Source organism: Equus przewalskii, chromosome 19 (genome assembly GCF_037783145.1).
Source record: "Equus przewalskii isolate Varuska chromosome 19, EquPr2, whole genome shotgun sequence".
NCBI lineage: Eukaryota > Metazoa > Chordata > Mammalia > Perissodactyla > Equidae > Equus > Equus przewalskii.
In genome coordinates this window covers 37,125,630-37,140,812 of record NC_091849.1, presented here as the reverse complement: position 1 = coordinate 37,140,812, position 15,183 = coordinate 37,125,630, and the positions used below count along the sequence as shown (strand labels likewise).

Genomic DNA, 15,183 nt, shown 5'->3' with positions numbered 1-15,183 from the left:
ATCTTTTTCTTCGGTGGAACCCCAGTCCCAGAAGCCACCCTGAGGGGGCAACGAGCCCAGAGGCAGTTTCTGGGGCTGGGCCCTTGGCCCGCCTCTCGGCCTGAGTGTCTCTGGCTGACTATTCTTTCTCTCTCACAAGGTCCAGTGGATTTTACTTGGTCCTTTCTCAACAACTTCTCCGCACCTGACCCTGCTCACTGCTTCAAGGAAACAACTTCTTTTATTAAAAATAAATCACCAACCTGTGAAGAGATGGCAGGGAGGAGTCCTGTGGAGCTCCCACCTCCCCACTGGGGTTCTCATTTGAATGGCTGTGTCTCCACCTCATTGTCCCAAGGGAGGGAGCTTTCCTCCCTGAAACTCTAATGAGAATAAGAGCCAACACTTACTTTTTCAAGGCGCTTTGCAAGTATTTTCTCATTTAATCCTACAACAGCCAGATGAGGGGGATCCTCTTACTATGCCCATTCTACAGAAGAAAAAACTGAGGATCAGGGAGGTTAAGTTACTTGCCCAAAGTCACCCAGTAAGGACACAGGGGATGTCAGATTTCCAAAGCAAAGGTAAGTGTCCTACATCTCCAGAAAAGATTTGGTCAGGAGCCCGGATGACCACACTCTTGCTGCTCCACCCTCAGGCTTCCCTGCTCCTGGCACGCTGAGTGGTCCATGCCTGATGCCTCCTCTGCCACCTGCTCTCCCAGCCCTTCCAGAACCAATAGCCACTGCCTCTGTCTCCCTCATCCAGGCCTCATGGCCCACTGGCTTCCGGTGGCACTCATCCCGAGCCAGGGCCCTCCACTGACACTGGTCTTTGTCCTGGAGAGTAGAGACCGAGCCTTAGTGATCTTGGTCCCCAAAGTGCCTGTCACAGCTTCACGCTCCAGCACCTGTGACCCACTGGGGCCTCACACAGCCTCACTCTCTCAGAACTTCCCCTGAATAATTTCTTCCACCACATGCCTGGCCCCTCTCTGCAACCCTAAATCTCACTAGTTCTCCTTACTTTTTATTTTGCTTTTGCTTTTTTTGTGTGTGAGGAAGATTAGCCCTGAGCTAACATCTGCCGCCAATCCTCCTTTTTTCGCTGAGGAAGACTGACCCTGAGCTAACAGCCATGCCTATCTTCCTCCACTTTCTATGTGGGATGCCTGCCACAGCATGGCTTGCCAAGCGGTGCCATGTCCACACCCAGGATCCGAACCGGTGAACCCTGGGCCACCGAAGCAGAACGTGCGAACTTAACCGCTGCGCCACTGGGCGGCCTTTGTTTTTACTTTTTATTATGGAGAAATTAGAACACATTTAGCAAATTTGGCAAAAGTAAACAGAATAATATAGTGCAATCTCGTGAACTCATAACTCAGATCCAACTACCATCAACTCATGGCTAGTTCCACTCCATCTACAGCCACATTCACTCCCATTCTCACACCATTTTGAGGCAAATCCCAGACATCAGATGATTTTACCCACAGATATTTCAATGTGTATTTAAAAGATAAGGACTTATATATATATATGTGTGTGTATATGTATATATATTCACAAGCACGTACATATAATGGTAATATTTTTCTATATATGCGTGTATACCTATACATGTTTTATATAAATTATATACATGTATCTCTCTCTATATATGAAACAATATTACCATTAAGATACCCCGACATATTTAGCAATACTTCCTCAATATAATGAAATATCCAGTCAGCATTCAAAGTGCCAATTTCTCATAACTGTCATCTGCTATGGACTGAATTCTGCCCCTCCCAAAATTCGTATGTTGAAACCTCAACCCCCAATGTGGCTGTATTTGGAAACAGGGTCTTTAGGTGGTAATCAAGATTAGACGAGGTTAGAAGAGTGGGATCCTAATCTGATAGGATTGGTGGCCTTCTCAGAGGAGGAAGAGATCTCTCTCCATACCCTGCTCCACCCCACCCCTGCACGCTCTGAGGAAAGGCCGTGTGAGGATAAGTGGCCGTCTGCAAGCCAGGAGGAGAGGCCTAACCAGAAATGGAACCCTGCCAGACCTCGATTTGGGACTTCCAGCAGCCAGAACTGTGAGGAATGAATTTCTGTCGCTGAAGCCCCCCAGTGTGTGGCATTTTGCTATGGCAGCCTGAGCAGGTGAATTCACCAACACTTGAAAAAAAATCAGGATCCAAATAAAGTCCACACGTTCCAATGAGCGGTCCTGTCTGTGAACTCCCTTTTCATCCGCAGGTTCCCCTCATCCTTTTCATTTCCCCACACAAGGCAGCTCCGAGGATGCTGGGCCGCTGCTTCTACAGGTCCCACAGTCGAGACCGCCAATTTCAGCCCCGGCCCCTGGGTTCCCTGTCCGTGTGGTTAGACCTAGGGGCTTGAGCGAATTCATCCCTAAATGCCACTTCTTCCTGGCCGTCCTCCCAGGTCTGGGGAGGCCTCCCTCCTTGATGCTGCTCTCCCCTCAACGGCTGTGCCAGTTTCCTCTTCTGCCTCCCGCCAGACTGTGTGCTGGCTCCTTGCGGGCAGGGCTTGGGCACGCACACTGCCTGCCTGGTCCCCAGCCCAGTGTCCACACACAGTGGGACCTCAGAAGGCACGTGGAATGGACAGATGTCACGCCCTGAGCCCAGAGGCTTATCTCACCACTTGGCTGCCAGTGACTTGGGCTTCTAGAACAGAGTCTGGGCCCCAGTAGGGGGGCCTGCCCCTCACATGGGGGTGTGAGAGTGGGTAGGGAAACCTGCAGGAGGCCCCCTAATAGCCCAACTCCCAACGTGGCACGGGCGTCATCAGAGCTGCATCTGCCCAGGAGGGAGGGCCAGGATGCCCGCACCCTGAAACCGTCTTCCACAGCTCTGCCTCCCCAGTGCCCCCACCTCCCTGACCTAAGCCCCTCTCAGTTCTGCCAGCCTTTCTGCCTAACTTGCTTCTCACCTGCAGGCATCACCTGAGGCTCAGCCCAGGCCTTCTGGTCTCCTCATTTACACACACCCTCCACCACCTAAGAAGAACCCAGCCCAGAGGTCCCACAGGCACCACTTCCTGTCCTCCTACCCCAGCCTAAGTATGCCCAGCACCTGCAGGACATCATTAGGGGCATGTCCCACCTTCGCTTCCCACTCAATACACAGTCTCTACAACCAGCACCATTATCCCACAGAAGGAATCCCAATTCCTCGATGTGCCACCAAGACCTTCCTGGTCTCGCTCTGACCTACCTTCCCAACCACTTCTTTCTGACACACATCCGGTGTGGGTTATGACCTCAGGTGGTGGCTCTGCGCTGTGTCAGCTGAGCTCAGCTGAACCACAGTTCCAGCATTCCCTTCCCTGCACCGTTGACCATGGTGGCAGGAGGGGACGCAGCAGCCGTGTTTGCTCCTGAGGTCGGTGCAGGGCTGCAGCGCTGTTGCAGCTCACACATGTCGAAGCAGGTCTGTGGACTCTCTGCCCATCTCCTTCTTCACCTGGTCTGGCTCCTGGGCCAGGTGTGTGGTCAGCTCCAGGACAAAGGGTGTGGGATTCTTCTGCGGGTCACCTGTGTCATCGACGTTGGTGGCTTGGAGGGGTTCATCCTCCAGAGTCCCTGCTCTCCCTTACTGGTTCAGCTCATTCTTGCCCCCCCCCCCCACATCCATCTTCCCTGCCCACTGCCTGCTCTGATGATTTAGACTCAGAAGCATCATTCTTTAAGGAGCGTCCCCATCGTATGAGGGCAGATCCCGTATTCTGTGTCACCCTTGGTTGTTCTGTTTCCCTCGTCAAATCTGACCCAAGGGCCTTGGGCCAGTAACAGAACTTCGACTTCTTCATCTGCGAGATGGGGATGATGATAGTGCCGACCTCCTGTGGCTGCTGTGAAGGTTAAGCCGGATAATAGCATGCGTAAGGCTTAGAGCAAGGCCTGGTACAGAGCAGGTGCTCAGTGACTGTCGGCTACAAAGATTCTTATTCCTGACAGATCTTTTCCATGGCTCCCTGCTGCCTTGACCAATCAGTTCCTTTTGCCTGGAATGTCTCCACCCTGTCAACAGCCTGTCCATTTCCTACAGGAAGCCTGCCTTGATATCCACGGCTGGAAATTCCTTTCCCTCCTCAGAGACCTGGTGTTCCTCTCTGTTTACTCTGATCTCTTTTGCGCCATTCATTAAGTCATGCATTCAGTTGACAAGTATTTCTTGAGCACCTACTATGTGTCAGCACTGTGGATGAAACACAGTCTATTGCCCCTTAGCTCGTGGTCTAATGAGGAAGATGGGCCTGTTCACCACTAAAATAAAACGTGGGAAATGGTTTGTGCAGGGGAGTTATGAACCCTCAAACAAGGGGCACTGAAGCCTGCAGAGGACGGGCTCCCTAGACAGAGGCAGCCTGAGTGATGAAGGATGAGTTAACTCTCAAGGTGGATAAGGTAGGAACAGCATATGCAAAGGGTGTGGGCTCGTGAGACCAGGGCAAGACTAGGAAAGAATAGCAGGGAGTCCAGCACGTCTGGGGGTCCAGGGCCGGGGAATGGTAGGATGTGGGCTGAGGGGCCCCAGGATCCTGGCCCTGGTAGGCTTTGTCTGCTGAGCAGAGTTGCTTGCAAGCTAAGGGGAGTGGGTACAGAGTTTTAAGCTGAGAAGCCCATGATCCAAAGGGTGCAAACATGTCTCCCTCTGAATAGGGGTATCTTCTTCATTTGAAGGCCCTTGGGGTCCTTGGCATTAATAAGCCTCATGTTTTCTCTCTTCTCTGCTTTGAAGCCCTAAGGAGGATGGGAAAGCTCAGTTCCCTGCAGCCCAGATGGGAGAAAGAGGGAGGGAGAGAGGGAGGAAGTGAGAGGGGGAGGAAGGAAGAGAGGGAGCGAGGGAGGGACACCCAAGCAGGACCTACAGGGCTGGGCAGTCGTGTGGCTGGCTGGTGAGAAATCTCTGCCCTGAGATGCAAAGGGGGCCTTGTGCGCAGACGGGGGGCACCAAAGGGCCTCTCACTGGCAGCTTGGGGGCAGCGGGGGGCCTTTGGGGTCCTTCAGAATTTGAGACCTGGATGCTGCAAGTATGTGCGTGAATATGTGTGGTTTGTGGGTGTATATGTGTGTATGTGGGGTGTATGGTGTGTATATGTCTGTATGTGGTGTGTGTGTGGATGCCGATGTGTGTGCGGGGTGTGTGCAGCATGTATGGGTACATATGTGTGGGGTGTGTGTATGTGTGGTGTGTATATGTGGTACGTGTGTGGTGTGTATTATGTGTACGTGTGCATGTGTGTGTGTGTGTGTGCAGGGAATCTCCAGGGGTTCATGAGGTGTAGCTTTTTCAGAGGAGAGTGAGGACTCCCCACATTTATCCCCACCAAGCCAAGGCCCAGGAGGGGACAGGCTGGTGTTTTCCTGAGGCTTCCCCTTGCACGCAACCCCACCCCCAGCCTCAGCCAAGCGCAGTACCTGCCAAGAACTTAACGGCCTATGACAGACAAGCCAGTGAGGGAGGGATGACGTGGCTCCAGGGAAGATGCAGGCAGCCGGCTGAAACCTGTTCCTGTGGCTGGTGCAGCCCTTGCCACCCTCCCCATGCCCACCTCACAGCCCCCCTTCCCCTCAGTCCCCTCCCTTCCCCTAATAGTCTTCCAGAGGCCCTGGTTGGGGGCTGTCTGGATGGTCACGTGGTGGGCAGAGGCCACACCACCAGTGCCAATGGGAGGCGTGGCCCTGCATGGCCAGTCCCTGACTTGGAGGGAGGAAGCTGAAAAAAGCTAGCCTCCCTCCAAGACTAGTCCTGCCTGTCCCCTCCCCCAAAAGCCAGAGCTGTCCCACTCTGTCCCTCTGTGGGCAATCCCACCATTTGCTGAGGCTGTTTCCTGGGAGGGCTTAGTGCTGCTGCCCGCCCCTGTCAGCGGGCATGGGTGCCAGGCCTCCTGCCCTTTACCTTTTCTGGGAAGCTTCCCGTATGTTGACTGCTGTGTACCTCTGCCCCTTTGTGGTCTGGGTGTCCCTAAATGTTACTGTCAGTCTGAGTGATGTAATTATTCAGAGCCAGTTTCGCTCTGTGAGGACCACGGGGAGGCAGACCCCACCTCCTCAGTACACGCTCCCGAGGGCTGGCTGCCCAGGCAGGGGTCTGCTCCAAGGGTGCAAAGACGGCTGAAAGACGAGCCAGCAAATGTGTGTCAGTCCTGACGTGGGTGGCCGGGAGGACGTCAGTGGAGAACATAAACAGCTCTTTCTTCCTCGGCATGTGAACTCTCTCGTTTCAAAGTTGGCATTTGCAGGGATTAGGTGAGGCTGGTGCCAGGCCCTGGCACCCATCCCACTCTTTGGAAGGGACTCAAGGTCACCACGGGCAGACATCAGGTGGGGCCCAGAGAGAGAGGCGTCCTGGGAAACGGGGAGTGAGGAGGGAGGGGCAGCGTGTGTGAAACAGGAGCAGGGCTGGGCAGGAGGCAGGAGATACGCCCCCGGGAGGCTGGGAGGGCGCCAGAGGGAGGCATCATGTTTCTGGGGGAGGCGAGGGGGCCCAGCAGAGCCAGAGGCCGGGTCTGGGCAGGGAGGCGCCAGATGGGAGCCAGCAAGACTGGCCAGAGCCCAGGAACGGTGCCAGGCGGTGCCTGAGAAGGCGCCCAGCGTGCAAGCTCGCTCGAGGCCAGCCTGCGAGGCCTTACTGCCCAGGGCCGGCTCCTTTGATCTCCAAATGCTGTGGGCCTTTCTCAACTGCTGGGGCCTCCACTGCAGCTCGTGGAGAAACATGAGCCGTTTGGAGAGAATCGACAGGTTTCCAAGCAGAGAAAGAGAACAAACCGTTCCTGCCCAGCCGGCCGCCCTGCACTCTGGCGACCTTTCTCCCACGACCCGTTTCCCAGCCTGAGCTATTTCTTCCCATCTTCCCACACAACACGAGGAGCTGTTCTCTGCGGGCGAGTCCACCATTCGCCACCTTCTCCGTTCCTAAGCTCCTCTTTTAAACAGTTCCGGGACAGCTGTGATGTAACCCGCCACACACAAGCCCACAAAAATCCATTTCTCCCACCAAGAGCGGCACAATCCCTTCCTCTCTTCCCACCAGGCTTCTCCCTTCCTTCTTTCCTTTCAACAAATAGCCCCTGTGCCAGGAACTTGGGGAAATATGACAAATGACACTCTTGAATCTCACCTGGGTCTTAGTCCTTACAAGACCCTGAGGGAGCTGGCCCGGCTTATCTGCCTCTGTGTCCCCAGGAGTTAGCACAGTGCCTGCACACAGGCTCCCCTCACAGCCTTCCTGAGTCCCGAGCACAGAGGAGCAGGAGCTGTGCGAGAGTGTCGGGCTGTCTTCCCTCTACCTTCGTCCTCTCTCAGTTTGGCTTTGGTCTCCCCCAACCCCATTCTCCACGTTGACCGGTTCCATCAAGCCGCAGCTTTGTCCCTTCTTGTCGCCCAGGGCCTGACCCCTTGGGACTTGCACACACCCTTCAGTTTTCCACCCATCTCGGGGCTCAGTGCTCCAATGTCTGTGAGCTACCACCCTCCCTAGTCACAGTCCCCCGCAGGGCAAATCAGAAAGAAGCTGGCTGCGCGTCCACTACTCTAGCCTCAGTTTCCCCACTCTTTTTCAGAGCCACCTTCCTCTGGTTTACATTAGGGATCTATCTAGTTTGTGACTCACTGGGTGTCACAGCCGAGTCTGTAGCCAATGGCCCACAAGACCCAACTCCCTGACCTCATTTCCACCATTCTCCCCTCTCTCACACTGCTCTGGGCATCTGACTGCCTCTCTGCCCTCCAACCTGCCAGACAAACTCTCACCTCAGGGCCTTTGCACTTGCCATTTCTCCTATGGAGAACTCTCTTCTGCCATATATCTGCATGGCTTACACCCTCGTCTCCTTCAAATCTTTGCTTAAACGTCGCTTTCTCACCAAGGCCTTTCCTCACCCCCACATACTTCCCAAATTGCAATGTCACCACACATTCCCAGTCCTCCTCCCCTGCTTTATCTTTCTCACTTATCGCTTTCCAATATACTGCTTTCTTTATCATGTGCATTGTCTGTCTCCCTCGCTAGAATGTCAGCGATATGGAGGGAGGCATTTTCATCTGTTTTGCTTACTGCTAAATCCCCAGCATCTCCAACAGTGCTTGGCATGAAGTGGGTGCTCAATAAATACTGGCTGAAGGCATCAAGGGGATTCTACTTTCTGTCCCTCTCGAGCTCTCCCTGGGCAGGAGCTCCAGGGCGGCAGCTTCACCGTGAGTTAATGTTCATTCTGCTCCGGACCCTGCTGGAACACGGGCCCCAGTCTCCTGACAAGACGTCTCTTCCACCTGGTCCCCAGCAGAGGTGGGGGGAGCGAGCCACACCTCCCTTACTGTCCTGCCCCTTTATTAGAGGCAAGAATGGGAGCTACAGGCCTGGGGAGAAGAGAGAACTTAAACTGGAGGCTGCATGTGACTTTTCCCCCAGTCCATGGAGAAAGCACCTTCGGTGGTACTTTCCTTAAAAAATAAAAAAAAATGGTGCACACTGGAATCATCCTCTGAGGGGCTTCTCTAAAACGTTTTAATTTCCAGACTCTGCCCCAGAGATTCTTAGTGAACGGTCTGGGCTGAGGCCTGGGCTTTTTTTTTTTTTTTTTTTAACTCCTTTAGTGATCCTGATGCTCAGCCAGGATTGGGAATGAGAGGTTCCGGCAATGCCTCGGGCGGTTCTGTTGTCCGCTGGAGTCCCAATAGCACCAAGAGGGAGCGTGTGCACCCTAAGGTGTCAAGTCTGGCTCTCCTGCTCGGGGAATCGTGCGTGTGCATGGAGAGTCTTCAGCTCACCCATCAGGTAACTGTTCACTCACACATTCACACACTCACACAAACACACACTGTTCTACCACAAAACAACTAATCCTCAGAGATGGCAAAGTCTAAACCGGGATTTACAAACTCAAATGCCGACTAGAACCAGGCAGGTAACACGACTGGCTGCAGCAGGTGTGTTGTCAGACGTGGAGGTGGGTGGGGAACTGATGCCCTTCTCACAGGGCAACTTCTACTCCGCGATGACCTGTTCTCGTCAAGATGGAACGCAGGCCATGTGGTGCCAGATTTTCTTCTTTGTTCTCCCCAAGAGAAATCAGAATTCAGGAATTTTAAATGAAAATAACCCATATTTTCACTTAAAAATACTGATGCGGCCAACGGGTTGCTAACCCCAGTTTTACAGCCGCCAAACTTCCACCTCTCGCAAGGCTGACCCCTCTGACCATGGGTGGGTCTTTCTCGAGATCACATTAGGGCAGCGTCCCTTCCTTCCCGCCGCCCTTCACGTCCGAGCTGACAGGAAACGGCTGCCAGCTCCAGAGCCACACACGGCTTAATGGCTGCCCCCGCAGCTCTGCCGAGACTCCCCTGAAGCTCTGAAACAGCGGCGAGCCGCAGCGGTGTGCTGGAGCTGGCTCCCGCTGCCTGAGAGAGTCAACCGTGCCCACTTCTTCCCGAGTCCGCGCTTCGTGACATCACTTCAGCAGCCTGAAATCAGCCACGGCGAGATTATTTACACCACATGAATCAGCAAGTGCTACAAACGAGAACTTTTCTTTTCCTAGAGAGCCGGTTACACACTCACTGGCACACCACAGCATGTAAGGATTCAGGCTCTGCCAAGGGCTGGCACAGAAGCGGCGGCAAAGGGAGGAGCTTGGTTCTTCTAGTTACATAAGGATTCACATGAATGTGTGCAGTGGGCACTTTGACAGCACCTTCCTTTGAAGACCCCTGGCTACCCACTGAGAAAGACAACAATCTGAGTCCTGGAATATTTTTCCTTAATTACGGAATAATGGCTGTACAATAAAATGCCCAGATTTTAAGAGTACAGTTTGGTGAGCTGTTACTAGCGTACCCTCTTGTGTCACCACCACCCCTCTCAAGAGGAAGAATGGCTTCATCCCCCAGAAGCTTCCTCATGCTTCTTTCCAGTCATTCCTCCACCATGGGCAACCCCTGGTTCGGACTTTTATCCCCACAGATTAATTTTGCCTGTTTCAGAACTTTACCTAAATGGAACCATACAGCGGGAGTTCTTTTCCGTCTGGATGATTTCACTCAGAATCATGTTTTTGAGACTCATCCACGTTGCGGCCCATGTCAACAGTTCATTCCTCTACAGTGCTGAATGGTTTCCCACTGAACGATACCATCTCCATCCCCACGCTCACCCAAACTCAGCTCAAGGGCCCATTAATGTCCGGTTTGTACTGACCGCTGCAGGAGCAGAAAACGTCTCTCTACCTCTGAGGACAAAAAGACACTGGGCACGAGACGTGAAGGGACTTACCTTTCTCCACCAAGAGGAGCATGACAGAGCACGACGCGAACTAGGTTTGATCCTTCTGTCACTAGGGTGAGTACTTGCTCTCAGCGACACGCCACATCTCCCCAGAGTGTGGAGGCCCCATTCCCTTCTGTACTCTTGGAAGTTTCACCCCAAGGTCTCAGAGCCTATTAGTCCCCAAATTGTCGTCCATGTTTCTCTCTGAAGGCTTAGTGATTCCTCACGCCAACAACCTTCTGGTGACGATACTCCAGAATCCCCACACCAGAGATGACCACAGTTATAATGTACCTTCTTTTAGCATAATTTGGAGAGGAGGTGTTTCCTAAATTGAGTGGTTCTATCTTAGCACAGTTCTCTGCTCCCTTAATTCAGAGAGTCCCCTTGCAGGAACTGCTGGGCTGTCACTAGCTAGTGAGAAGCCCCTATTATTTCTTGGGTGGAAGCGGACCCATGCCAGCAGGGTAACCAACCGGTTTTGTGCAGAAACGGGTCGGAATGTACAAATGAAGAACTACTCACAAGGAAGGGAGTGATGGCAGGCTGGGAAAATCTTCACAGCAGTCCATGGAGGAAATTCCCAAATCCAAAGATGAGGCTTTCCCCCTGGATGTTTTGGGACTAAAAACAGCCAGCATTTATTGAGTGGTGGCTCTGCCACTCTGTTACATTCCTTGTCTCCAGTTCTTATCGTACCCCTGGGGAAACTAAGGTTCAGAGAGGCTCTCCGGGCCACACAGCTGTGAGCAGCAATGCCAGGATTCAGAGCTAGACACCTGTGACTCCAGATCGTGCGTTTCCTTCACCAGGTTGGCTGTTTCCAGAGAAGTCAGCAACTGTGGAGCTCCCAAGGCTTGATGTGGCCTGCAGAGTGTCCTCTCAGGGGGAGGAACTGTCTCTACACAAGGTGTGAAGAAATGGAGGAGGAAGACTGGAGGGAGGCTGGCATCCGGCTGCCCCTCTGGCTCTCACGTGCATGGTGCCCACTCTGGGTGTCACTAGTAGATGTGGGCCACTAGCATGTGTCATGGCTGCTGCGACCATGTTCTCTTTACAGACCACAGATCCAGAAGGCCTTTGTGCCAGCAACAACCTTGAAGTGACTGGCCTGCCAGCAGCAGCCCTAGGAAGCCCTGGGTCGTCACTCTGTACACCAGCCCCTTTTCTGTCATTACCCTCCATTTAAGAGTGTGGGGTGTCAGGCTCCGGCAGATCTGGATCTGAAGCCTGGCTCTGTCTCTTCCTGTATAAGAAATTATTAATACGGGATGAGCATTTCAACAGTGTGACTGATGTTCGAAATTATTATTTTTTCTAAGAATTTTTCTACAGACTTCCAAAAGTAGTGATGTTTGTAGTTACTATAAATCAAGCTTTGGAAATCCAAAAAATAAAGACTGCCTTCCTCGTAGACGAAAAAGCAATTTTCTGGCCACAAGGGCATAGTGCCATTCATTTTAGTGTTGATATAGTTTATACTCAGTCTCCTTGTCTCTTCTGCAACAGATACTCTTAAGTAAACCAGGTTTTCTAAATAGTAATTCTTAAAATCTCAGGTTTACAAAGTTGGTAGTAGAATTGTATTTGAAGGCCTTAGGTATTAATTTTTTTAATGAGTGCTCTAACCTAAAACAGACATTTGGAATAACTGCTGCGAGGCAGTCCTGTGTGTGACGTTTTAGGTTGGCACGTGCAGTTTTTAAGTTGACATGTAACTGTATTCGCTGTGTGACCCTGTGCAAGTTACTTAACTTTTTGTTTCCTCACCTGTGCAATGAGGATCATCATCATAACCCCGGCCTCACATCGTAACAATAAAGGAAGTTAATATTTTCAAAGCCAGTGGCAACAGTCTGGCAGGACCTGGGTACCCGTGTAGGCGTGCCTCACTTCACTTAGCAGAGGAGTCCCTGAATATAGGAATATATGGTTGAATTTAGGTCGTAAAACTGCTCAAGAGAATCTTATGTGTTTTGGGGGAGGGCGGGGGCAGTGGTGCCCGAACCTTTTGATGTCTGGCCTCTGGGTAGGGTTGATGTCTGGATGTGGGACCCCGAGGATCCAGGATGGAAGGAAGGTCAGTGCTCTTCCCTCCCACCGCAGGAAAACAGAGGCAGCAGCCAGAACATTCTCACCCAGAACTAGTAAACAAAGAGCCTACATCCAGACAAGCCCATCTTCTTTACACCCGGGTAAATTCTCCCGACACTTGGCACACATCGTCCCTCCCCAGGTGAGGCCTGAACTCGCTGACCTTGGCATGGCCTCAAGATCACTGCTGATCTGGTTAGTGTGATGCCAACTTAGTTGCAATAGTGGGTACTTACTATTTTGTCTTCTTTTTTCATTGTAACATTAGCTCACCGCAGGATTCCACGCGCTGGTGGTTCATATACTTGGCAATTCTCAAGATCTATAGGAGTCTTATTTCTTGCCAATTTTCCACTGTTTGTTTGATCCTGCTTTGGGGCACATGGGTCTCCCTAAAGTTTTCATCCTGTAAAATGGTGCTACCATAAATAACTTTGTGCAATTTTTTAAAGTACTTTTGCTTTTTTCATTCATTTTCTAGAAATTATTTAGTGAGTTCCTACCATGTGCCAGACATTGTGCCAGCCATAAATAGGACAGTCCCTGCTCTCAAGGAACTTACAGCCTAACAAGGGAGACTGACAAGAATGTGCCATGTGGCAAGCGCTGTGGGTGGTAATTGCAGAGGGTAATGGGATCCTGGGCCACTAACCAGCTCAGGGCTCCCCGCTTTATAGCTCCAAGAACAGAGCACTAGGTTGCTCCATAGAGTGAATGCTGAGCAAGATCTTCTTTCATTCAATCACTTTAGTGAATACATTTTCCATTTCTAGATGATCTGTTTGATTCCTTTGCAAATATACCTGTTCTTTTTTCTCAACATCCTTTTCTTTTTTCTAGTACTTTCTATCCTTTATCTTTGGCTTCAACTGAAAACTATATTTTCCCTCTTAAAGTTTCTTCCCGATTGCCCTATTACATCAAGTTCCTGGGAGTATTAATCCTCCTGTTTTGTCCATTCACTCTCAGGACGGAATGTGTTTTTGAGTGCTTTGTGATTTTTTTATGGTGAGGATTTTTTTTCTTCCTCTTGGCGTTCCTGTGAGCCCTGGGTTGTGGAAATATGGCTAGAGTGCTGTTTTCTCTGTGCTTCTGCTCGGTTCCCTAGGGGTCTAACTGCTTTAACTGACCCCTTTTCACTTTTATTCTTTGCTTAGGGAAATTGTTCAATCCCTTAGAAACAATTTACTGAACATCTGCTATATGTATATCCTCCATATTGGGTGCTGTGGAAGATACAAAATAATGCAAGACAACACAATGTGGCTGCCTCACCTGAAACCACAGTCAGAAAGGTCCAAATACACAGAAAAAGGTAGGTGACCACAGAAAGCAGAGCAAAAGGCCTAATAGTGAACATGCAATCGAGTTTGGAAGGAAAAACAGACAGGCGGAGAAAAATGGGGAGGAAAAGCCCAGAGGAGGAGAAGGGTTATGTGAAGGAGTTTCTGAAGGAAAGAGAGGTAACCCCACCCCCAAGCTGGAAACCTGACTTCTGAGTAGAGAATTGTGTGCTACTGTAACACCCGATGAGGCTGTGGATGAACTCGAATTCATGGCCCCTGTTGAGAATGCTAAATCAGAATGCAGGCAAAAGGAAATCATTTAAAGGGCACCCACGGGCAGGAGGTAAGTTTGATGGAAGCTGTGTTTGAAGGAGAAAACACAGTAACTGGAAAATGGTAGGAGGCTTTGCAGTGATTCAGACAAGAACAAACCCGGGTTAGGGAGGCCAGCGAGGGGAAGAGAGGAAGGGAAGGAGGTAGACCGCCAGGGTTTGGATGTGGAAAGTGTGTGGAGTATTTGTGGTCAGGAGTGGCAAGGGGGGAGGTGTCTTTTTACAGGGCAGGGCAGGAAGGCAGGCAGGAAGGGCAGATTGCAGGAAACCCGGACTAAGTGCTCAGAAGGTAGATGTCTATTCTGAAGAACTTTCTCACAATGAACACAGGATAAGTGTTCCCCCATTGCCGTCTCCCTGCAGCCTCTAGGATGCTCGCCCCTCCATAACTAGCGGGCGCTCTAGGTGAAGCACGGGGTGGGCACGTTTACAACAGGTACGGGGCACTTGCTGTAGCAAATCCCTTCCCCGCAGAGTCGTTGTGAGGATCATACTTGAGCCAACACGTTGCAAAGCACTTTAGAAAGCGTCCGGCACACAGTAAGTGCGATTTAAGGGCCCGTTATTATTACTCGTTCTTATTAACTGAAAATTAGACTATCGGCGCCTAGCACATTGCCTGCGTCTGCTCGCATCGACTGATTAAAACGCTCACCATCTAGTGAGGCAGATAACGCAATTTCTAACCCTGGGTTCTAAGGAAGGTTCTCCAGGGATCAGCTGCTGGGGAGGGACCACAATCGCCGCGGGGCAACTGGATCCGGTCTGGCGAGGAGGACGGAGGGCCAAGACACGGAGACTGGCAGCGGCGGAGGGCCCGGCTGCAGCAGGAGGCCGCGCCACCCGCCCGCAGGGCCGGGATCCGGGCCGCAGAGGGGCGGGCCCAGAACTGCGGAAAAAATTCCCGAAGCTGCGGCGGGGGCTTGCAAGCGCCGAAGACCATATTGGGGGCGTCTGGCTTCCAGAGCCGCCCAGCCCCGCCCCCGTCGCGCTTTGGGGCTCCGGGGGAGCTCCCTGGCCTGCGGCGGCCTTCACAGGCCCCGAACCCGCGGCCCGAGCCGCCCGCGGCCGCTGAGCCCGGCCCGCGCCCCTGCGTTGGGCCAGACCCCAGGCCAGCCCAGGGGCCCCGCCGGCGCGCCCCACGCCTGCGCGCCCCACACCCGCGCACCCCCGCGCCGCGAGTGGTGCGGCCCGCCCCGCC

General features: G+C 52.3%; 1 long non-coding RNA gene across 1 annotated transcript; it reads right to left on the bottom strand.

Annotated features, from left to right (window-relative positions):
- Positions 1-235: 235 nt before the first annotated feature.
- On the bottom strand, positions 236-14,859 carry LOC139077311 (uncharacterized). Its single transcript, XR_011529712.1, has 4 exons — positions 14,638-14,859; positions 12,601-12,770; positions 10,277-11,516; positions 236-362 (listed from the first exon to the last, which is right to left on the bottom strand). It is a non-coding gene; the product is annotated as an uncharacterized lncRNA (long non-coding RNA).
- Between the last annotated feature and the right edge of the window lie 324 nt (positions 14,860-15,183).